Source organism: Notolepis coatsorum (assembly GCF_963971535.1).
Source record: "Notolepis coatsorum genome assembly, chromosome: 2".
NCBI classification, from domain to species: domain Eukaryota; kingdom Metazoa; phylum Chordata; class Actinopteri; order Aulopiformes; family Paralepididae; genus Notolepis; species Notolepis coatsorum.
In genome coordinates this window covers 215,412,613-215,438,201 of record NC_140166.1, presented here as the reverse complement: position 1 = coordinate 215,438,201, position 25,589 = coordinate 215,412,613, and the positions used below count along the sequence as shown (strand labels likewise).

The window sequence follows — 25,589 nt, the reverse complement described above, 5'->3', positions numbered from 1 at the left end:
CCGCCACTGCTGAACAATGACAACGTTCTAGAATATTCCAGTAAAAGGCGATTATCATGGAATGTCTTATTTCTTCTGTGAAAACAAGTGATTTTCAAAATGCTAGAAAACGGAAATGAAGCGATAAAAAATCTGCTATGACAATGTTGACTGGAAAATGAGTCTTTGATAAGCGAGGGGCAGATTAGACACATAGCCATAATTTAAAACATAGATTAGGCGATATTAACGTTAACATTGAAGTGGCCTTGGGCATTCAAGGGGGTAAAAAGGAATTAAGCTTGGGCAATCAAAGTGTTAAAGGTGAGTGTTTACAGGTTTTGTTTAGAATCACAGTACTAGGTGAGTTCATGTCGATGGAATATCTTGCCATTGAACTCAAAACCGAATCAACCATAATTGTCACAATATATCGCCCACCTATAGACACTCACCATTATTTATACAGGAGTTATCTGAACTGATCTCACATATGTGTTACCAGATACAACAAGGTGATCCTAAATGGAGACCTGAATATTCATATAAATAAAAAAGCGGACTCCAACGCTATAGAGCTTGCAAATCTACTGGATAGCTTTGATCTAACACAGCATATAACAAATGCAACTCACCGGCATGGTAATACATTAGACTTAGACGTGATAACAACTGGGCTAAACATCAATAATATCTCAATAACTGAGCTATCTCTCTCCGACCATCACTGTATATTCTTTGATGCTCAAATAACCCTTACTAAAACAAAAAAAATAAGTCATAGTTCAAAATTGGGAGGGTCATGAAAGAGAAGTCGCCTATTCTCAGTCCTTGCCCCACAATGGTGGAATGAACTGCCCACCCCAGTTCGGACAGCCGAAACCCGTCCAATCTTTCGCCGTCGACTAAAGACTCACTTCTTCGACCATTATCTAAAAGAAAAAAACTAAAAGAAATCAAAATAAAAATCTAACCCTAACTAACCTTACTGTCATGCACTAACCTACACTTTAGCACTCAACACTTTGATGAACATTGTTACTCAGCTGATAGAGTTGTGCCCTTTCTGATGACTTGTCGTACAGAACTTGTAAGTCGCTTTGGATAAAAGCGTCAGCTAAATGACTAAATGTAAATGTAATGTAATGTAAAAGAGGCTGCAAAGCTGAATCAAAGTTCACTGATCTTATCAACTATATATATATATATATTAGTGCTGTCAGGCGATTAAAATAATTAATCTAATTAATTACAGGATTTGTAATTAATTAATCTAATTAATCACATTTTAATCGCATAACCATTTTATGCCTGATATTCTATATTCTATAACCATTGCATGTGTCCGGATGGCAGAATTCAGTACTGTATCTACAAAACCTTCTGTTTAATCATCTTCCATCTATTAATTTTCTTAGATTTTTCAGGTCTGGTCAATTTGAGCATGGTGTATATTCACAGTCAAAGATAAAAAAAAATGTATTGATATTCTCATTTGGTTCATTACAATTTACTCAAAATAAAATGTTCATTCAATCAATCACCGTGCAGATTGATTGATTCAATGAAAATGTTATTAACAGATTGCAGAATGGGTACAATACAGTACGGCTCAATACACACAATTGTTAAGGGGATGCAGACCAGAGAAAGACTTTCGTCTTGTTTACATCAGGGTCCCCCATTTTCAATTCATAATGAATTGTAAGTAAGGGTGCAACTTGCACCGTGCAATCCATTCTTTTGGATCTAGCCCACAGTATTTCTGACACTGGAAATACATTCCCTGAGATTCATAGATGTCCCTAGAATCAGATACCAAGAACATGCAAATGGACCATATTAAAAAAAAATGTAAATGTGTATTCTACATTCTTATGGAATGAATGATACAAAAAAAATATTATATAAAAAAAAAAAAAAAAAAAAAAAACGTTTTTTTTGTAATTAATTTTGAGTTAATTTTCATAACGCGATTATTTGCAGTGTAATTAATTAATCTAATTAACGCGATAAACTGACAGCCCTAATATATATATATATATATATATATATATATATATTTTTTTTTTTTTTTTTTTTTTTTTTTTTTTTTCTCGAATGTTTACAAATACAAATAAATAAACATAAAAAATGATTTTTCGAAATGTTTTACAAATAAACAAACGAAAAGGATAGGTTTGAAGCTGAAGGCTTATAGAGCAACCTACCCCTAATTCAAAAACAAATTCAAAATATAACAAACAAACAAAAAAAATCAACAATCAAAAATCAACAAAAACCGATCCCGAAAAGAACAAAACAAGTAAAAGTTTGCAAGATAAAACAAACAAACAAAAAATCAACAATCCACAAAAACCGTTCCCGAAAAGAACATAAGCCAACATAGGAAAATCTAAACTTAATCTGCAATACCCGAGTTTCATGGTAGAGAAAAACAGATTCTAAATGTAGGTTAAATTTGACTATAAGATTCTAGAACCCTGTTTTTAAACATCTTTTATCAGACTATATGAACCACACAGTCATGACAGCTCTCGAAATGAAATGGTAGAAAATCTCAATGATGCACTCAATCATCTGTATTAAATTATGTCGCCCCACTAAAAAACTAAAAAGTCAACAACCAGAGCCTCCCCCTGGTTGAACTATATATGTAATGGTGTCAAAGAAGAAAAAAGTAAATGTTGTGCAGCAGAGAGAAAACTAAAACAACTATCTGCTGTGATCTACAAAAATGCTTTAACTGCCTATAACTAACCATCCGACTAGCAAGGAAAGATAATTTTTCCAATATTATCACAGAAAATGCCAGCAATTCCAGTCCCTTTCTCCACTATTGATCAGCTGCTAAACATTGACTCTGCCCCCCCACCCCACCCTCCTCAACAGCTAAATGTGAGGAATTAGCTAAAATCTTTTCCAGAACAAAATAACTTCAATCAGAGCTAGTATCATTACTAGTGGAGGAGGTGGAGATGAAACCAATCTCAGTAGAGTATGCAATGTAACCATGAGTAACTTTACATGCATCACACTAAGCGAACTGTGTAAAACTGTGTCAGAAGCAAACTCCACAACCTCAGATATAGATCCTATCCCCACAAAATTCTTTAAGTGAGTGTTTGATAGCGTCTCCAGTCCGGTCCTGGACATTATGAACACATCTGTGCAAAAGGCTCAAGGAATAGGTAGAATAGGTAAGGACAGTCGGATGTAACACATTACTAGGCAACGCCCCCAGCTTCACAATGAGAACATGCCTGGACACATGTCAGTGGTGTCAGTCAGTTTCTAATACATTGGGCTTCAGTTGATTTCCTCAGTTTGTGTGCGTCCATGGCCACAAGTAAGTGCTAAATATGTGTATAATGAAGATGTTTAGTTATTGTTGGTGATTTATATAGTAATGTTATAATTCTACCAGCTGTTTAGGAAGCAATTTATCAGTATGTTTTATAGTGATAGCCTAGCCTATTGAGTATAATCTATGTTGTGGATTATAGTATTTAGTACCCGTTTAGCACTGTTTATCCCTGTAATATAGTACGTTGTTAGTACCACTCGTGAGGTTTATGTTACTTATAGAAATAGTATAGACTGAATAATGTAACATTGATGTCTTTGTTCCCTCCCCATTTAGAACCACACTCCCACAGTGTTAATGGGAAATAGCATAATAGTAACTAGTGCCTGTGCATCTGTGCATAGATGTTAGTTCATAATAAAACTCCTCAAAGGACATTCCTGCCTCCCGTGTCCTGACTAGACACCCCATATTGTTGACTGAATTTCCTAACCTTCAAGAGCTTCAATACAACATCCCTTAAAACTGACATCTTCCCAGATGCCTTTAAAGGATAACTCCACTTTTTTTTTAAATTAGCTTATTTAACATCTTCCCTGGAGTTAGACAAGAAGATGCATACCTTTTTTGTCTCTGTGCGTGCATTTTAGCTTTGGGAATAGACGCTCCGTTAGCATAGCTTAGCTTCATCACTGGAAGTGGGGGAGAACATTAGCCTTACAGTGCCTTACAGTGTATTGCAAGGTCTGACATTGACCAAACTTGATATGCATGACCTTGGTGGGCTCTAGGTCAACTCCTGAAAAGGGGGTCAATGTCAGACCTTGCAATCAAAAGTTAGGGGCGCACTGAAATTATGGCAAGGGTTATTAGCCCCCTAACTTTTTATTGCAAAGTCTGACATTGACCCCCTTTTCAGGAGTTGACCTAGAGCCCACCAAGGTCATGCATATCAAGTTTGGTCAATGTCAGACCTTGCAATACACTGTAAGGCACTGTAAGGCTACTGTCCTCCCCCACTTCCAGTGATGAAGCTAAGCTATGCTAACGGAGCGTCTATTCCCAAAGCTAAAATGCACGCACAGAGACAAAAAAGGTATGCATCTTCTTGTCTAACTCCAGGGAAGATGTTAAATAAGCTAATTTAAAAAAAAAGTGGAGTTATCCTTTAAAACAATTGTTGTGAAGCCTAAAGAAACCTAAATTAGATAACAACACAGTAGCAAACCACAGACCAATATCAAATCTACCATTTATCAGTAAAATATTGGAAAGGATAGTCTCAGTCCAAATAAATTCCTATCTTAAAGAAAACAATATCTTAGAAGTCTTTCAGTCAGGTTTAAGAAGATACCACAGTACGGAAACTGCACTCACAAAGGTAATTAGTGACCTCAGACTCAATTATTATTATTTATTTTTTATCCTCTTTTTCTCCACCTGATTTTTTCAATTTTTCTCCCCATCCCAATTTTGTCGTTATGCCAATTCCCCCCCTCCCCTACCTGGTTGTTGTGCGCATGTTCCTCCTACTGGTCGGTACAAGGGAACCCTGAAGTCCACCACTGCTTCCTCCGACACATGTGGAGACAGCCATTGGCTCTCTTCTCACCTGGCAGCGAGGACTCTCATTGGTGAAGTGTAATGCGTGGGAGGTCACGCTGCCTTCACCATCTCCTGCCTTTCGCTGAGCAGGCGCCCAGACCTGACCTGTAGGCGCTGTCCACAACGCCAGATTACCACCCTCGACTTCCCTCCCGCTAACTCACCCAACGAGTTAGTATGACGATTGGCCCAAGCCGCAGGCAACTCAGACTCAATTCTGATGCAAATAAAATCTCCATCCTTATCCTATTAGATCTCAGTGCAGCTTTTGATACTATTGATCACAACATCCTAATAAATCGACTTGAAAAGCTTATTGGTTTATCTGGCTGTGTGTTGAACTGGATCAAAACATATATCAGAGGAAGGATGTTTTATGTTAATCTAGGAGGCCATACATCAGAGAAACATGAAAGCCTCTACAGAGTTGCACAAGGGAGCTGTTTAGGTCCATTACTCTTTTCTCTCTATATGCTACCGTATAGATTTCCACAGCTATGCGGATGATACACAATTGTACATATCCACTGAACCAAATGATGCGACAGCCATAAACACCATTACCAACTGCCTGTCAGCAATAAACAAATGGATGAACGATAACTTTCTCAAATTGAATGAGGACACAATTGAAGTCCTACTTGTTGGCTCCAAATCAAAAAGAGAGATGCTAACAAATAATCTAGGACGTTTAACCACTTGGATTAAACCGGAGGTGACAAGTCTCGGTGTCATCCTGGACTCAGATTTGAATTTCAACGCCCATTTAAACAAAGTGACCAAAATAGCTTTCTTTCATCTCAGAAACATAGCATAACATATGACCATTCATAAATCAAAATGATGCCGAGAAGCTAATTCATGCTTTTATATCTAGCCGACTAGACTACTGCAATGCACTATTCACTGGTCTCCCAAAGAAAACGACTGAAAGACTCCAGCTCATTCAAAACTCTGCAGCTAGACTACTAACTAATACCAAAAGGAGGGAACACATTAGTCCTGTCTTAGCTACTCTACACTGGCTTCCTGTAACTTTTATAATGGATTTGAAGGTGCTTCTCCTCACATACAAAGCTCTAAATGGACAAGGACAGAGCTACATTGCTGACTCTAATAAACCACACACCAGCCAGAACACTGCGATCATCAGATGCAGGTCTATTAGAGGTCACCAGAAAGAGTCATAACTAGAAGATCGGTGATGCAGCCTTTGTAAACTACGCCCCAAAACTGTGGAACACGTTACCCAACAATATTAGGCAAGCCAATACGTTAGACATTTTTAAAAGGCAGCTTAAAACCTGTGATTGACATTGCACTATTTATCTATGTTTTATTCCCCATGTTTTTATTACCTTTTACGTTTTTATTAGCTCTTGTTTCATATATCCGAGGCTGGACATCCGTACTAGTCAATTACTGTTTTCCCACAGATAGGCAGGACGTTTTGGGACCGTGAGGAGGAAATGTGAAAGGCTTTACAGACCAAGTCTTGGTGTCTTTATTATTTATTATAATTTGTATTCCCTCTGTTTTATTCTCTTATTACTTTATTTTATTATTCATAATTTTACTGTCTATTGTATTCTACAATTGTATTGCACTGCACTATTTTACTCTGTCTATTGCTTGACAGGTTCGAAACTGTCAGGTATTAAACTGTGTAAGACCCAGGCCTAGAACTGCACCCTGAGAGAGGGAACTGCATCCTGAGAGGGTTTGCCCTGAGTGGGAGGTTCGAAGGGTCAAAGTGGGTACCAAACAAGAGGGAAGACTGTCAGGTTTTAAACTGTGGATACCAAACAGAAGGTAAAGACGACTTTGTTAAACTGTTATACTTTGATAACTGTTAAACAGTAATCCAGGACTATTTTATTGCACTGTAAAAAACTGTGATTTTATAGTATGTCTGCACTTTATGTGCTCATTTCATCATTCATGTCTTTTCTATTCTACTAAAACTGAATAAACCATAAACAAAGTGGCCTGTTGGGATGTTAGATCCTAAAGGGGTCTACATGCTTGAGCGACAACAACTCACCAGCAACACGACATGGACAATGCAACAATGTTGCAAGCACTGTACTTCTGCAACGGCTATGCACAGCCTAAGCAACATTGTACCCCGTATGTAGCTACAGTAGGTTCTCTAGATCAGTGGTTCTCAACAGACTGCGAGGGGTGCCTTGAGATTTTTTCTTTTTTACTTCTTTTTGGATTACAGAAAATTATCACTAAAGTGCTATCTGTTGCAGCTGCACTGTTTTCCATGAAAATACCATATTTGGGTAAGTTTGACCATTTCTCAAAATCTGAAAATTATTATTTAATAAAACACAGAAAAGGATCACCAAGTTACTCTGGATAAAAAAAACCTTTACAGACAACATTGAGACAAAGCTTCCTGACACAGATTTTTGTGATAGGTACGCAACATCCTTTCATTGACCGCCGGGAATTAGTCGGCCCCGTTCTAGCACTGCCACGCTTTAAAAGATAGGAGTGCGTCACCTTGTTTGTAGAGCTATAACTATATTCTATATTATAGCTATGGATACAATACTATGGCCCATTTGACATCACCTATCTATCGTTCAATATGTGAAAAAGAATAACATTTTCCATCCATAAGTTCCCGTGTTATACCGTGGTGAATATAAGTATGGTTTTAGAGCGGTCTGGGGTAATTCCCGAAATGCTGAGTTATAGCCTTATACGTCAATTCTACTATAGACGTTGTCGTTTCTTGCCTGTACACGCTACTATTCCCAAATCACATCTATGTCATAGGTATTATGTTTCATCATAAATGCATGAAAGGGGGGGGGGGGGGTCTTTTCTGATTATTTGATTGTCAGTAACAGCATTCGTATTGAACACTAAAAACGCCTGATCGGTATAAAAGCATTGCAGGATCAAGCTAAAATGTACATCAGATAGTCCTTACCTGTGATCGGGAGTATTCCAAAAATAATATTCCAATTGTTTGATCGCCATCTGGTACATCCGATGTCCATTTCGGCCACGGCATAACCCACCACAACATATGGATCGGGGATATTTGACGCGCTTCAATGTAACCGGGAGAACCGCTCCACTCGGCCGACAAGGAAAAGTGAGACCGGAGACATTTGGCCATCACACAGGCCAAGATACAAGGTTACAAAGGGTGTTTGATACCGCCGTCTAGCTGGATGCGACCGGTATTGCACTTTGGCGATCTCCTATGGTAACACCAAGGTCCCTGGATGAATAATGAATACAAATATAAAACAAAAAGGAAAAACTATCAAATAACGTTGGCGTTCAACGGTTGTCGGCCAAACACGTATATAATCGTTGTTGGCGGGGATTGAGAAATGTGAAAAACTGTGATTTTATGTCTTCTCATTTTACCCTTGCTATTATTTTACTTATTTTTACTTTTATTTCTACACCCCACTATCCGCTGGGTGCATACTATGACCTTTATCACGTTTTGTAACAGATTACAGAAATTCAAGAAGCCTATTGGAACGTGAGGTTCTGATATGATTTGATTAATATATCTGCATGATTTTATCCCACTTTATGCTTTGATTTTCCTGCTTGTTTTACACTGATTTTATGCCTTATTTCTTACTGATGTAAAGCACTTTGAACTGCAATCCCCTGTATGAAAGGTGCTATACAAATGAAGTTATTATTACAGTGAGTGTGTGCATGAGGGTGTTGTGTGCAGTGACTGTAGAATGGATGAGTTAGTGTTACAGTGAATGTAGAGTTCAAGTTCTTTAATAGTTGTCATACAGAAGTACAGAATACTTTCATACAAAATGCTTCTTACTGTTACGCTCCAGAGACTGTGCTAGACAAGATAGTATCAAATAACATAATAACATAATATAGCATGAATTTAGAAGAAGAAAATGAGGTCACAGTTGTTCGGTATAGACATATGTACAATGTTCTGAGTTACCATATAATATACAATACACAATACTATGCAGTGTACTAATGTACAGTACTATCTAGTGCAAAGCAGAAATGGGATGAGGTACAATTTTAGGTACAATTTACAGTAAGGTGTACGAGTTGTAGTGCAATCCTTCATCCATAAATATAAAGTGTGGGGAGTGGGTGCTACAGTGTGTTTGTTTAAAGTGGGTGTGTGCTATAAAGTGTGTGTAGTGGGTGCTACAGTGTGTTTGTTTAAAGTGAGTGTGTGCGTGTGGATGTGTGTGCTATGTGTGTTTGGTGGTTGTTGTTGTGTAGTGTTCATTCATTGTTCGTTTAGCAGCCTGATGGCCTGGGGATAGAAGCTACTTCTGAGTCTTTCTGTGCTCGCCTTGAGACTCCTGTATCGCTTGCCTGACGGCAGTAGTTCAAAGAGGCAGTTGTTCGGGTGGCTCGAGTCCTTAATAATTCTCTTAGCCTTCCCCTTGCAACGCTTGTAGTAAATGTTCTGGAGGGTGGGGAGCCCCCCTCCAATTGTGCGTTCGGCTGAACGTGTCACTCTTTGTAGTCTGCTTTGGTCTTTTGCAGTGCTATTCCCAAACCAGGAGGTGATGTTGCCGGTCAAGATGCTCTCTATTGTACATGAGTAGAAGTTCTTAAGGATCTTCTGGCTGACTTGGAACTTCCTTAGGCGCCTGAGGAAGTAGAGGCGTTGTCGTGCCTTCTTCACCACACTGTTAATGTGTATGGTCCGAATGGACGAGTTAGTGTTACAGTGAATGTAGAATGGAGGAGATAGTGTTACAGTGAATATAGAATGGAGGAGATAGTGTTACAGTGAGTGTAGAATGGATGAGTTAGTGTTACAATGAATGTAGAATGGATGAGTTAGTGTTACAGTGAATGTAGAATGGAGGAGATAGTGTTACAGTGAATGTAGAATGGAGGAGATAGTGTTACAGTGAGTCCACATTGAGCAGCCTGATGGCCTGGGGATAGAAGCTCCTTTTGAGTCTCTCTGTGCTGGCCATGAGACAAATTTGTTCAACCTTGGTCAAGGGCAACGGCAGGAGACCTAGCATGTCTTTTTGGCGTTGGAGGAAACCGGAGTACCTAGAGAAAACCCACACAGACAGACCCCCTGCTGGGGTTTGAACCCAGGACCTTCTTGCTGTGAGGCAACAGTGCTAACCACTGCGGCAGCATGCTGCCCTAAACATCATTATTAGAAAGTCCAGCACTAATTCTCAGTTCTCAACTCTAACCTGGGGGGGGGGGGGGGGGGGGGGGGGGGGGCGACAGTGGCTCGGGAGGTAGAGCAGTCATCTGGTAATCCAGAGGTTCCTGGTTCGATTCCCACTCCTCCCGGGCAGCGCGTTGAAGTGTCCTCGAGCAAGACACTTAATATAACCCCTAACTGCTACCGATGCAGTTTGGCACCTTGTTGGCATGGTTGCCTCTGCCGTCGGTATGTGAACGGGTGAATGTGAGGAACAAATCGTAAAGCGCTTTGGATAAAAGAGCTATAGTATATCAATACACCGTTTACCATTTAACCTTTCCGTGTCAGATGGTACACCTGAAAGGGTTAATACTGAGGACTCAGAGAGGGGACCTGATCCAACAGTAGTAGTGGAAGTTGTTGTGGCAGCAGTATTTCATCATGTGTGTGTGTGTATGTGTGTGTGTGTGTGAGTGTGTGTGTGTGATACTAACGCTTGCTGCCAATGATCTGGGCAAAAATAGGTGTGTGTGTGTGTGTGTGTGTGTGTGTGTGTGTGTGTGTGTGTGTGTGTGTGTGTGTGTGTGTGTGTGTGTGTGTGTGTGTGTGTGTGTGTGTGTGTGGAGCGACTGAGCAGCTCGGAGGAGAAAGCAGACGGGTAAAGTCATCAAGTCCCCGGGTCGAGGCCTCAGGCTGCGTTATATATCTGGGTCATTGTGTTTCAAAGCATGACCAGCGGCGGACCAGCGGGTCAAGGAATGCCCTGGCTATTGCTGGGAATGCCCTGGCATATCCGGTACTGCTCCTCAATCATTCTGTTGGTGACGGGATGGTGGTGAAGTGACGGGGTGTGGAGGCCGCGCGGGGCGGTGGTGAAGTGGACTATTTGGCCCAAAGGGGGATATTCAAATTGTAGAACAGCCCCTCCCCATTCAAGTCTAGACTCATGCACGGTGATTTGGCTGCTACGCCTACAATGACAATATGTTCACCGATCATCCTAGGTGTATGAGCAGGGTGGTCACCATGATGTAGTTCCATCCTAGGTGTACTGAGCAGGGTGGTCACCATGATGTAGTTCCATATAGGTGTACTGTAACCAGCCTAACTATTAACCAGCCTAACTATTAACCATCCTAACTATTAACCACCCTAACTATTAAAGCATCCTAACTATTAACCATCCTAACTATTTAACCATCCTAACTATTAACCATCCTAACTATTAAAGCATCCTAACTATTAACCATCCTAACTATTTAACCACCCTAACTATTTAACCACCCTAACTATTAACCATCCTAACTATTTAACTACCCTAACTATTTAACCACCCTAACTATTTAACCACCCTAACTATTTAACCACCCTAACTATTAACCATCCTAACTATTAAACCATCCTAACTATTAACCATCCTAACTATTAAACCATCCTAACTATTAACCACCCTAACTATTAACCATCCTAACTATTTAACCATCCTAACTATTAACCATCATAACTATTAACCATCCTAACTATTAACCACCCTAACTATTTAACCACCCTAACTATTTAACCACCCTAACTATTAACCACCTTAACTATTTAACCACCCTAACTATTTAACCACGCTAACTATTTAACCACCTTAACTATTTAACCACCCTAACTATTAACCACCCTAACTATTTAACCACCCTAACTATTTAACCACCCTAACTATTTAACCACCCTAACTATTAACCACCCTAACTATTTAACCACCCTAACTATTTAACCACCCTAACTATTTAACCACCCTAACTATTTAACCACCCTAACTATTTAACCACCCTAACTATTAACCACCCTAACTATTTAACCACCCTAACTATTTAACCACCCTAACTATTTAACCACCTTAACTATTTAACCACCCTAACTATTAACCACCCTAACTATTTAACCACCCTAACTATTTAACCATCCTAACTATTAACCATCCTAACTATTAACCATCCTAACTATTAACCACCCTAACTATTAACCATCCTTACTGTGCAAAAGGCTCAAGGACTCATTACTAGGCAACGCCCCCTTTTGTAGAGAACAGCTTCACAATGAGGACATGCCTGGACACATGTCAGTGGTGTCAGTCAGTTTCTAATACATTGGGCTTCAGTTGATTTCCTCAGTTTGTGTCCATGGCCACAAGTAAGTGCTAGATATGTGTATAATGAAGATGTTTAGTTATTGTTGGTGATTTATATAGTAATGTTATAATTCTACCAGCTGTTTAGGAAGCAATTTATCAGTATGTTTTATAGTGATAACCTAGCCTAGCCTATTGAGTATAATCTATGTTGTGGATTATAGTATTTAGTACCCGTTTAGCACTGTTTATCCCTGTAATATAGTAAGTTGTTAGTCCCACTCGTGAGGTTTATGTTACTTAGAAATAGAAATAGTATAGACTGAATAATGTAACATCGATGTCTTTGTTTCTTCCCCATTTAGAACCACACTCCCACAGTGTTAATGGGAAATAGCATAATAGTAACTAGTGCCTGTGCATCTGTGTATCTACAGTTAGTTCATAATAAAACTCCTCAAAGGACATTCCTCCCGTCCCGTGTCCTGACTAGACACCCCATATTGTTGACTGAATGTGCGGGAGCATGTCTATGTTCCCCGGGTCCTATGTTCCCCGGGTTCTATGTTCCCCGCTTTGATTGATTGATTGATTGAAAATTTTAGACCACCAGCCCTGATTCCAAACTCTAACCTTAACCAGTTCGAAAGAGGGCCTAAGCTTAACCGTTCGAAACAAGGCGGACATAATAATTAATAAAATAATAAAATTTTATAAAATGTTCAATCTATTAATCAATCAAAGCGGGGAACATAGAACCCGGGGAACATAGGACCCGGGGAACATAGGGATGATCCCGAATGTGCTAACCACCAAGAGCTTCAATACACTAACTGTTAACCCATCCTAACTATTAACCATCCTGACTATTTAATCCATCCTAACTATTAACCGTCCTAACTATGGGCTTTGGCAGGGAGTATGTACCTTGAATGCATGTTTTTTATGGTGTGGGAGGAAACCCACGCCGACTCCACACAGATGTTCTGAAGAAACGAGGAGAGGGTGAACAGCCAAGTCAATTTTGTTGCAGGTTTTGTTTGAAAATGCTTCCCTTCTCCTTGGTGCCGTCATGCCATAAATAGAGGCTACCAACACAGTACACGATCTCTTTCATTCTCATTGGTCTCACCATTGTTTCTGTGGTAATCCATGTATCGATGTTGAAATCCTACCAATAGTGCCTTTAATCCTCACACATTGCACTCTTTTTCAACAAGTTAATATAGGTATGTTTTTTCCTGAAAAGACTTTTTTTGCATTCAGTCTGTGGCCTCTATACCCCTCTGTTTCAGGCCTGTTCTTGACAGGCTGTGTCTGTAGCCTCTATAGTACCCCTCTGTTTCAGGCCTGTTCTTGACGGGCTGTTTCTGTGTCTGTAGCCTCTATACCCCTCTGTTTCAGTCCTGTTCTTGACGGGCTGTGTCTGTAGCCTCTATACCAGGGGTCGGGAACCTATGGCTCGCAAGCCATATATGGCTCTTCTGGTGACAGCATATGGCTCCCAGAAATTTGTGAGTAAAAAAAAAAAAACGTTTATTTTTATTTTTTTAAATACTTGTGATATTTCTTAATAATACTGTGTCATTTTAAAGTAAACAGAAATTAGTTTTGAAGATACAGCTAATAGTATCTGTAGCTGAAGATATAGCGAGCAGAGCTGGCGAGGGAACACAAGTGGACAGAAATGAAAAACCTTCAACCTGAAGACCAGCTGATTCTTAAAACTTGGAACGAGCTTCCTGTGACATACCACACAATGCAGCGTGCTGCGTGAGTATTGCCGTATTGACCATGTTTGGCTCTACATATGCATGTGGGCAGTCATTCTCGCATATGAGGAACATTAAGACCAACCTACGCTCACGTTTAACTGATGGAAGCCTCAACTCCTGCATGAAGCTCAACCTCAGCACGTATGAACCAGATTACAAGGCCATCAGCAAAACCATGCAGCACCAGAAGTCGCATTAAAAGTAAGACATATTTAATTTATTATACGTTAAAAATACTATATGGCTCTCAATGAAATATATTTAGAAATATTTGGCTTTTATGGCTCTCCCAGTCAAAAAGGTTCCTGACCCCTGCTCTATACGGTCTATTTCAGGCCTGTTCTTGACGGGCTGTGTCTGTAGCCTCTATACCCCTCTGTTTGTCCTGTTCTTGACAGGCTGTTTCTGTGTCTGTAGCCTCTATACCCCTCTGTTTGTCCTGTTCTTGACGGGCTGTGTCTGTAGCCTCTATACCCCTCTGTTTCAGTCCTGTTCTTGACGGGCTGTTTCTGTGTCTGTAGCCTCTATACCCCTCTGTTTCAGTCCTGTTCTTGACAGGCTGGTTCTCTGTGTCTGTAGCCTCTATACCCCTCTGTTTCAGTCCTGTTCTTGACGGCTGTTTCTGTGTCTGTAGCCTCTATACCCCTCTGTTTGTCCTGTTCTTGACGGGCTGTTTCTGTGTCTGTTGTGTCCGTGTCTGTAGCTTTAAATGCAAATGAGCTTCAGCTCCCCGACTCCCAACGGGCCGGGCTCACGAAATTCAGATCAAACTGTCAAAACGAGGCATTGCGGATCAAATGTGAGATAAGATCCAGCAATTACATGTATTATGTTGTGTCTAAAACGCAGTGGGAAATATATTTTAGATCGCCGTTTGGTGAAACACTGGAACGTTTTACGAGCAAGCCATCACTTTGTATGCGAGTCACACGAGTCGAGGACATCTGTGCGTCGTCTGTGATCCCCGGTCGACGAAAAGGCGAATCTGAGTGGCTTGTTTTCGGACACAGGAAGCCCAGGAAACACCAGAGACTAGGGGTGAAACGATGCATTGATTCATCGAAATGCATCGATTCTAATGTGACGATTCAACTGCATCGATTTGAAAATGTTAGAATCGATTATAATCTAAATTAATCTAAATACATTTATCTTTTTGTGTAGTATATGTTTTTATTGACCTATAGTCTATTCATGCTGAGTGAATCAGTTCCCCCCCCCAGCCACATTTGTGTATTTAAATTTCTTTGGGGAATTAACTGATAGAAAATGTATCGAAAATGTATCGAATCTAATCGAATCGTGGTCAAATTAAGAGATTTCATGATGCATTGAATCGTTGCCCGACTAATCGTAATAGAATCTAATCGTTGTGAGGTTGAATCGTTACACCCCTACCAGAGACCCAAATGTATTTGTACAAAGCACTGAATCAGATTCAGAATCAGAAAGGTCTTTATTGCCAAGTAGTTTTCACATACAAGGAATTAGCTTTGGTCGTTTTCGGTGCGACATTAGCGGACAGACATTAACAGAAAGATAATACAATAAAGAGGTGGAGTAAAATAAAATGAAATATGAACTAAGTTAAGCACAATAGAATAGAATAGAATTATGAAATAAAATATAAGCAACTGTAAATAAAGAGGTTGAATAAAATGAAATGGGATATAAACCAAATTAAATATGGCACAATAGAATATAGTACAATTATGAGTAAAACAATTAAATAGACTAAACTATAGGTATATACACGAATTAGAATGAAAAACAATACAGTGGGATGGGATAATTAGCAGGGCTGTGCAATTGGGCAGTTATGTGGCAAAGAGTATGAATCAGGTATGTTTTGATTGTTTATGCAAGTATATAGTCCAGTAGAAGAGAGTTCTTCATAATATCTGACCTCTATGTGACCCCACCTGTATGTTGTCATATTGCTCTCCTCAGGAAACAGATGGCGACGCGAGGCAGTCATATCACACCTGGAGTATCCAATCCCAGATCATCTCGTGGATTCCATCTTTTGCTCTATTCTGCAGACATAAGTAGGTTGTCATAATTAGATGCCCTGCATCTGCTGGCCGCCTCAGACCCACTCCTATCTGAGCTCCTGGGGGGTCATCAAAATGAAGCAGGCTATTCTCAGTCCTCGCTCCACAATGGTGGAACAAACTCTCCACCAGTCAGGACAGCCGAAAAACCCGGTAAAATGTCCGCCATTGGCGCCCAAGTGGCGAACCATGTAACGCGCTGCGTCGTGATGTGGCCGACCCGGGTTTGATTCCCGGACCCGGCGTCATTTGCCGAATGTCTTCCCCCGCTCTCTCTCTCTACCGGACTGCCCGGTAGTAAAAACAATTAAAAAAAAACGACCAAAAACATATTTGAAAAAAAATATATATATGTCCGCCATTGACACGTTGAAACAATATGTGAAATAATATCTGAAAAATCAAAATAAAACCTAACCCTCTTACCATTATGTTACATACCATACTAATAATCCCTCCCCCTTAATTGACTGATATCAATCCCTGTCTCCTGAGCCGTTCAGCCATTGTGTAGTGTGATGTGTGCCAGGTGCCAGTGTATGGCAGCCATTGAGCCTGCGTAGCCCAAGGTTGGGTGCTACCAGTGGTGGTGAAGGAGGCAATTTCCACTCTACATTGTAAAGCGCTTTGAGTGTCTAGAAAAGCACTATATAAATGCAATTCATTATTATCATTACCACCCATCTTGCTAATATCATGTCTATACTACTATGCACTCAAGAGTGTAACACTCAAGCTTGATACTATTTGACAAACAACGCCATTGACTCTTAGTTGCCAGAGATGTACCGCTCCTGGTGACTTGTAGATCACAATCTGTAAGTCACTTTGGATAAAAGCGTTGAGCTAAATTACTAAATTGTGTCAGCGGACAACCATGCTGCTTCCACTTTCCATACATTGTGAGTAGCAGTGGTAGAAGAAGTACACAGTTCCTTTACTCAAGTAAAAGTAGAAATACTCAGATAAATGAGTATCCTCCATTCAAATTCTACTCGAGTAAAAGTAGAGAGGTTTTTGGGTATCCCCGTGCTTGGGAGCATTCAACCCTCAATCCATTGACCTCTATAGGTCATGTTAAAGTGGTGTGTGGTCCAGTTATGCTGCTCGGATTATGTCCTCTGTGAAAGTATATAATACATATAATTCATACATTTTTGCCAGTAAGTAGTAACTGATGGGTTCAGATTAGGGATGCTCGATATTGGCTTTTTTACCGATACCAATATTCCGATATTGTCCAACTCTTAATTTCCGATACCGATATCAACCGATACCGATATATGCAGGGTTTCCCCCCCCAAAAAACTGAATAATTTCAGGTAACTAATAATTTCACTGGATATATATATAACAAATATTGTTATTGTTTTTTTCTTTTTTTAAACCGATACCGATATTTTCCGATATCACATTTTACTGCCGATATCGGCCGATAATATTGGTCGGCCGATAATATCGGACATCCCTAGTTCAGATAAATGTAGTAGAGTATAAAGTTCCCTAAAAGGAAAATACTCACATAAAGTACCTCAAAATTGTACTTACAGTACTTGAGTAAAAATACTTAAGTTACTTTTCACCACTGGTGAGTAGGCAGGATTCAATTCTTCATTCACACATAGCCTCTTATGTAGGCACGAGAGCACCGAGGTCATCCTGAAACCTTAACCTCATCTCCAAAAAATGGCTAACCCAGGGGTGGCCTCCACTGCTTGGAGATCCAGGAATCAATCAAGTCAATCAATCATGCAATCATCCCTCCACCCTGCTTTCGCTCCATTGAGGCGGGCGCATGTTACCTGAAGTTGAACCCCTCTTCCTGGTGAGTCTGGAATGGCCATCAATGGATCCACCCATCCGTTACCATCCACCCCCCAAACCCATCACTAGCTATCCCATCTATTTACTCACTCATCCATCCATCAATCAACCTCCCACCAAACCCATCCATCTATTGTCCCCCTCCTCCCATCATCCTCCCATCCCGCTTCCACTCTACTGGGCTAGCCTAGTTACCTGGAATGGAATCACTCTTCCATAATGGAACCTTAAGAGATTCTGGAACGGGATGGAGGGAGTGGCGGGGCATCGTCCACACATCCTGAGTGGATTATCCGCTAGAGTGAGCCGTCTGTTTGGACACAGAGGAAGACCAGGGGGACTCCTGGTTAAACATCAAGCGAGGTATTCATCGCGTTGCCGTGGCGACGGCTTTGTGTTGATCATTTGAGACGCGCGCTGAGGGGGTGGGGGGGGCTGGCTAGAAAGGATAAGCATCAAATGGGCCATGAAACGACTCCGGTCCGCGTCCCCCCTCCGCCGTCTCCAGTACGCCGCGGCCCGGGTGTCGTTTACAAAACCATTAAGAGACAAAACAACACGGCTCACGCAACACGGCTCAGCGGCTCCTAAGCTCGGCGCCCCTGAAGCCGCGCTCATCACGTAAGCACGGGTGGAAAAACCAAAAAAACCAGACTGCCTCGGACCGGTACCCTTGACCACAGCCAGGATCTCGAGGAATTCGGTGTCGTCTTACATGGCGCATACCGTGCAGTAGGGGGACACACACACACACACACCTACTGTATTGTGTACCACACTTTAGAGCACCACCGGCTCGTCCTTCGCCCTCGCTCTCTCTCTCTCTCTCACCAGGCTCTCTCCTTCATTGTACCTCTTCCCAAGTAGGTCAGTTATCCTCTACTGTACACACATGTGAGGCGACATCCGATACCGGATTCCGGACACGTTTGCCATTCTTCCCAGAGAACCGACCGGTTAACGATCACACATCAAGAGCCGCCGAGCATTATGGGTACCCCCCCCCCACACACACAGCTGCTGGTGGGCTTTCATGTTGCGTGTACTAATGTTAATCGTTACCCGCGGTGTCATTAAGAATAGACGGGAGGCACGCAAGGTCTCACCTCATTGGCCCGGCCCTCTAAATTGGATGGAGGAAGGTGATGGGGATGCTTTTGAGATTCCTCCCGCGGGAAGTGGGAAAACTCGGGGCGTCAAACAATTAGCGGGTCGAGTGGCTCCAGTGAGGCAAGACGATTCTTTAATTGAACAATTTTGAACATTTCTTTAATATTACAATTCAACAAAACATGTGTTGATGTAATACGTATAGAACAAGATCTTGAAAAGCATACAACAACAATGAAGGCAGGGGGGAGGGGGCTGTACATTCTCAGGTGTAACATGTCCATGGAGCACGGCGAGCAAACAATTATGTAATATTCTAGAATAAAGATTCACAATGTCATCTCGCCATTAAAAAAAAAATAATAGACAAAAACAAAGACATTTGGTATAAAATACTTTAATAAATAGTAGGATTGTTCTAAGAACAAACAAAAAAAAGAAATCCACTAACAAACCAAGACTTTTTGCCAAATTTTGTACAAAATAATTACAATGGTTCTGCACATTCAGCCCATTCTCTGGGTCTCATAAAATGTAGAATTTACCGACAGAATATGGGTAGCGATTCAGATTCATATAATTTGCATCATCACCATCATCATCATCATCATCATCATCAAAACAATAAAATCTAAATTCCTGTCCATGAATGATGAACAATATTTGACCACACGCCTATAGACCTGGGGAGCCACCCGCCTGGTTCGGGACAAATCGTTGCCTTGTGGTCGTCACCGTATGAGCTTCCCAAGGCAGCCGGGTTCGTACGGTTCCACTCATTCAATCGGAGCAGAATTGAGCGTAATTAAAAAAGGAGATATGTTTTTTTTTATTGTCTAGATTGAATAAATGAAACGGGTACTAAAGACTGTGAACCTAATGTGAGAGGAACTCTCGTAAGTCTCGAGCAGAGAGCGTGACGTTAACAAAACTAAAAACAGTCAAAACAAAGATTGGAATTACGACCACCTAGCTTGGGTTTGTTTTGAACCCTTTCACTGCGACAAGACAGAAGGTTAACCATTCCACTGCCACACGACAAAGGGTTAACCCTTTCACAGTGAAAGGGTTAAAAAGCCGCAGTTTTCATGTTTTGTAAATTTTATTCGCGGCTTCGCTGCCGACGACAGCGACAAGGGATGCAAACGTCAAAGTAGGTTCGAAGATTGCCAAGGCTTTGTGGGTACTGTAGTTAGTTACCATGGAAACAAGTAAAGATTACAATATAAAACACATTTTTTGCATCAATGATTAAGTTAAAACATTTGTTATGGTAACTAACACGAATACTTTGATTCTCCACCGGGGGCATCGCAGCGGAACCTCACTCCCCAGGTCTATGACCACAAGTCACGTATATATCCTCTTCCTGTGTTTCATTAGTGCAGAAACTGATTCAGTACAAACACTGAACAACCACAACAGTCAACAGCAACAACAACAACATCAACAACAACGTCAACAACAACATTACAACTTGTTCCCTTCATTAGACCAGTATTGAAAATAGAAATCAGATTCGTTAGTTTTTTGAGGCCCGTCGACAGGCTGATCCTCCACACAGACAGCAGGGCGTTGGGTTTTTACTTCTGCCGTAAAAAAAAAAAAAAAGAAAAAACACCCGACTGAATTAAAACAGAATTCTTACTACGAGGGACGTGGAAAAAAATGGCACCAAAACAAAATGGCTGCCAGCGGGGAAACTGTGAAATCCAGATATAAAAACTACACCCCTTAGAACGATGTTCTACCACTTTTCATTAACTGGTTGCCTCAAGGAAATCTCTCCAAACAGGAAGGGGAGGGGAGGGTGTGGGGGTGAACGCCTGCAGTGTTAACTGCTGCGCCGATACACCCCTGTATTCTAATTGGACATTCTAGTATTCACAAACAATGTCACAGCGAATGGGGCACCAGCATTCTCTTGTGGGGCGGGACGGGGGACGTAGAACTCAAAGACACTGCATGTCATAACCAGAAGCTCAGAGGAGGACAGGTCTACGGTAGCTAGCATTTCTGTATAGGTCACTCATGATCGTAAGAGTTGGAACAAATAATCTTAACATGAAAATAAACAACCACTTATGATCATTTTTTCTTTTCTTTTTGTGCCAATGCTTCTGTGATTAAGCGGGACCCTGGATTTCTGTCCATATTAATCCATATAAAATCTGCTTTTGTGTCGACGTGACACAAATAAACGGAATGACATCATTTAGAAAAAAAAATTAAAATAAAAAAAAATACATCAACCACAAAACAAGAAAAAAACATAATTCTTTAGAATATCTATGATACAAAGCATCACTTAAGTTACTAAATTCAAATATACACAGCCATTTTCATATTTACATTATGTACATTGCAAAGAAAATACCTTTTTTTAACGGTGCTATGAAGTGTTGTTGCTAGGACATCTTTCCCTTTATGTGAAGTTAAATTCTGCATAAACTATGAGTGAACGGAGAAGGGGAGAGAAATAATAACATTAAGGGTTGAAGGCACTTTCTACCAAAGCAAATACTGAAAATCATAGCATAGACACAGGGAAGTGGTAAAACACGTTATTTTGTGTCGAGGGGAGCGTCTCTATTATGTCATGGGAAAGATGTTTTTGAATGTAAACAACAACAAAAGAAAATGCTTATACCAGGTATCATATACAGTGGTTTTGTGCCAGCTTTCCAAAAAGGACTTACATTATATAAAACTATTCTTTTTTTGGTTTGTTTTTAAGTTTTTTTTTTTAATACATAAATGTGACTTTCATGTCATGAAAAGGACACGATATCAAGACAGTGTAGAAAAGGGCCCCAGTACGGGCTAAGGCAGACAGGGACTGAATGCATTGAGCAGTAGAAACAACAGTTTTTCTTATTTATTTTGCAGCCACTTTTATTAAGATACATCTTCTCATCTTAACGACAGCTGCCAGCCAGTGATTTCTCCATTCGGCTGTGTCCACCGGGAATTTGTCTTTTCGGCGCTAGCCTTCTTTCTTTTTCCTCTCTCGTTTGTTTCGGTCGCAACGGCTACCGAACGTTCCGCCCGTCGTCGTTCCCCAACGCTCCCCGTCGTTCCCGACACGGCGCTACCGAGCGTTCCCGACAGTGCTGAGAGCAGAGCGTGAATTGAGCGCGATTTAATTGAGAATGTATCAACCTCTAAGCGCTAACGGCTAAGCGCTTTGCTTCCAGTGAGTTTTCGAAAAGTCGCCCTAGCGACAGCAGCAGCCAATAGGAGCAGAGCTTCCCCTCGAGCGGCTGAGAAGGAGGGGCCTCAGAACCTCCGAGGGCAGTGCTCAAGTCACATGATACAAGAGAAACGTCTTAATGACACACTGTGGACAAGGAAAAGGGATATTCCACTGAAACACAGCGACAGTTTGTAAACAACAAAAATAACAACGAAGCCGTGAAAAGAAAAATTTCTCCTTTTTTTTCTTCTTCTTCTTCTTCTCGTTTCCAACAGTGACTGATATCTGAACTGAAATCTGTGACGGCGCAGTAGAACGTCTTTCACCTGCTTCTCCTCGTAGAACAGAGAAGCCACTGCGACGCGGACGAAGAATTAAAACGTTAAATAAAAACAGGTGAAAAAAAAGGGGGGAAATAGAAAAATTAAAGCGTCTGAAATCTTCACTTTTGGTGCGTTTATAGGTTAGAACGTGTGATCGGAGACGTCAGTCTTTTAATTTTCTTGTCGCTCATGGAGGTCGTTCCCGGCTCGCCACAAGCCCGTTTCATACGTAATGGTCTGTGATGTCATCGCTGAGCTTGGCCGCGTTCAGGTTTTTACAGCGGTTGTCCTTGGGGCTGTAGGCCGTCCGGTGGGGCGCCTTCACCGGGCCGCTGCGGGTCGTACAGACCACCCCTCCTTTACCCATCACCCCTCTGTCCTGCGCCCCCGCTTTGGACCCCTTCTGGGGCGGGCGTTTGTTTGCCCCGCCCTCCTCCTCCTCCTCCCGTGCCTCCCGCTCGCCCTCCTCCTCATCCTCCTCCTCCTCCTCTCCCTCGGCCCCGTCGCACGTCCTGTCGCTCGGGAGCACGACCAGGAGCTTCTTGCACTCGTACTGAATGTCTTTGTCCCGGTTGTCCTTGTGGACCGGCCGTCCCCTCAGCGGCTCCAGCTGGTTGTTGACGGTGCCGTCCTCGGAGGCGCGCGCCGCCCTCTCGCGCTCTTTCTTCCGCTTGCGGGTCCACCAGACGCAGAGGACGATGCAGAAGAGCCACAGCAGGCTGAAGGCCACGCACAGCACGGGCACCAGGTAGTCTGGAGGGGGCAGAGAGAGGGAGGGAGGGAGGGAGGGAGGGAGCATTGGTGAGAAACAAACCAGAGTAAACGTAAAACAAAGTATGCAAGAGAGAGAGAGAGACAGACAGACGGATAGAAAGCGACAGAGAGGGGGAACAGAGATAGCTGAGAGACAGACAGATAGAAAGAGACAGAGAGGGGGGACAGAGATAGCTGAGAGAGAGACAGATAGATAGAAAGAGACAGAGAGGGGGGACAGAGATAGCTGAGAGAGAGACAGACGGATAGAAAGAGACAGAGAGGGGGGACAGAGATAGCTGAGAGAGACAGACGGATAGAAAGAGACAGAGAGAGGGGGGACAGAGATAGCTGAGAGAGAGAGACAGACAGATAGAAAGAGACAGAGAGGGGGGACAGAGATAGCTGAGAGAGAGACAGATAGAAAGAGACAGAGAGGGGGGACAGAGATAGATGAGAGAGAGACAGACAGATAGAAAGAGACAGAGGGGGGGGACAGAGATAGCTGAGAGAGAGACAGACAGATAGAAAGAGACAGAGAGGGGGGACAGAGATAGCTGAGAGAGAGACAGACAGACAGATAGAAAGACACAGAGTAATGGTGACAGTGGGTGGTGTCAAGTCAAGTCAAGTCACGAGTTTTATTTGTCACGGCATACAAGTATACAATGAAATGCGGGTGGTCTTGCCCGCAACGATGAGGGCAAGAGGGGGATGGGGTAAAACAAATTCTAAGAATGGTAAATGGTGCATTTATATAGCAGCTTTTATTCAAAAGCGTTTTACTATTTTGTTCCTCCCATGCACCCATTCAACTCGCCCATTCACACACCGACGGCGGGGGCGGCCGTGCAAGGTGCCGACCTGCTCGCGTCTATACTTTCCACAAGCAAGTTGTCCTTCCGCGTTGCTCTGATTGGCCACTGACCGCCCCTGCCTACGCTACTACGCTAGTCTTGATGAGCGTAGAAATAATAATAATGAGCAGCGTAGAAATAATAATAATAATGTGAGAGCGAGCCTCGCACACACGCACGCTGAAATGGGTATCGTAGAACATGACATACCGTAATTCCTCTAATAGTAACCGGGTCTCAAATACAAGCCGGGTCTCTATTAATGGCCGGGTGCGCTCTTGAGCTAAGCAATTATAAACCGGCCTCCTAATACAAGCCGGGTTACTAATATACTGAGCTGCATACTGAGCTAGTTACTTGATTTCACTTTGAAAACGTTGAAATGACCAGTGACCACCTGTAATTGCACTGTTTACTATTTCATACAGTACTTGGTTTCAATAAATGAACCCAGTACATTTTACTGGGTTCAAACTGACACAAAATGTTGATTTATTCATTATGATCCGTTTGAACATTTGAAATATAGGCCTCTCTCTTATACAGGCCTCCTCCTAATACAAGCCTGGTACCCGCTACAGTTGAAACAAATACAAGCCGGGGTTACTATTAGAGGAATTACGGTAGTCGCATGACATCTGATTTATTAATGCCAATACTAAAGATTAGGGACAAACGCACGCAATTGGCACAAGTGTAAATCATGGATTAGTCACTCAGTTTTAACATCGGCCCGCGTCGCTCAACTCGTCCGTCAGCTGGCTGTGGAGCCCATGGTCACAAGTTCAAATCACTCTTAGTTAAATTTTTTCAATCGAAATAGCGTATTGTATTGTTTTCATCTCTCTATATTAACGTGATTCCATCAACACAACATAAATGTTCAAAACACAACTTCATTATTGCTTATCTCTGCACATTATTGCTTATAGTTAGAGTTAGTTGATAGTTAGTGATATTGATGCACGGCGTATATTGATGCACGGGCGGTAGCGAGTTAGTTGATAGTTAAGAGTTAGTTGATAGTTAGTAGTATATTGATGCGCGTAGGTATTAATAAATCAGACGTCACGCTAATATGTCATGTTCTACGATACCCATTTCTGCGTGGGCTCGCTCTCGCATTATTATTATTATATACACGCTCATACCGGCGTGGGGGGCAAAAAACTAGCGTAGGTCAGTGGCCAATCAGAGCAACGCGGAAGGACAACTTGCTTGTGGAAAGTATAGACGCGACCTGCTCATCGGGAGCAGTTTGGGGTTAAGTATGCCTTGCTCAAGGACACTTCCGACACGCTGCCCCCGGGCTCTACAGTGGCTCTACCTCCTGAGCCACTGTCGCACCAACGGTTCCGACACGAGCGGCTTATGACCACTAGTCACTCGTCACCCGGTCACACTGCCGTTGCGATTGGAGGATCAGGAAAAGAGGGTGTGGCTTGAGGTAGGTCAACTGGACCCTACTGGACTATCAGCTGTATATATTACTATTGCACTTTACTGCTACATTCACACTCTGGTTGGAT

General features: G+C 41.8%; 1 pseudogene across 1 annotated transcript in view; it reads right to left on the bottom strand.

Annotated features, from left to right (window-relative positions):
* Nucleotides 1-19,151: 19,151 nt before the first annotated feature.
* LOC311223750 overlaps nt 19,152-25,589 on the bottom strand; it is a 31,166-nt pseudogene continuing 24,728 nt past the window's right edge. The window contains exon 13 of the transcript XR_014621035.1: nt 19,152-23,203. The product of XR_014621035.1 is annotated as an uncharacterized misc_RNA (transcript). The remainder of the gene's footprint in view (nt 23,204-25,589) is intronic.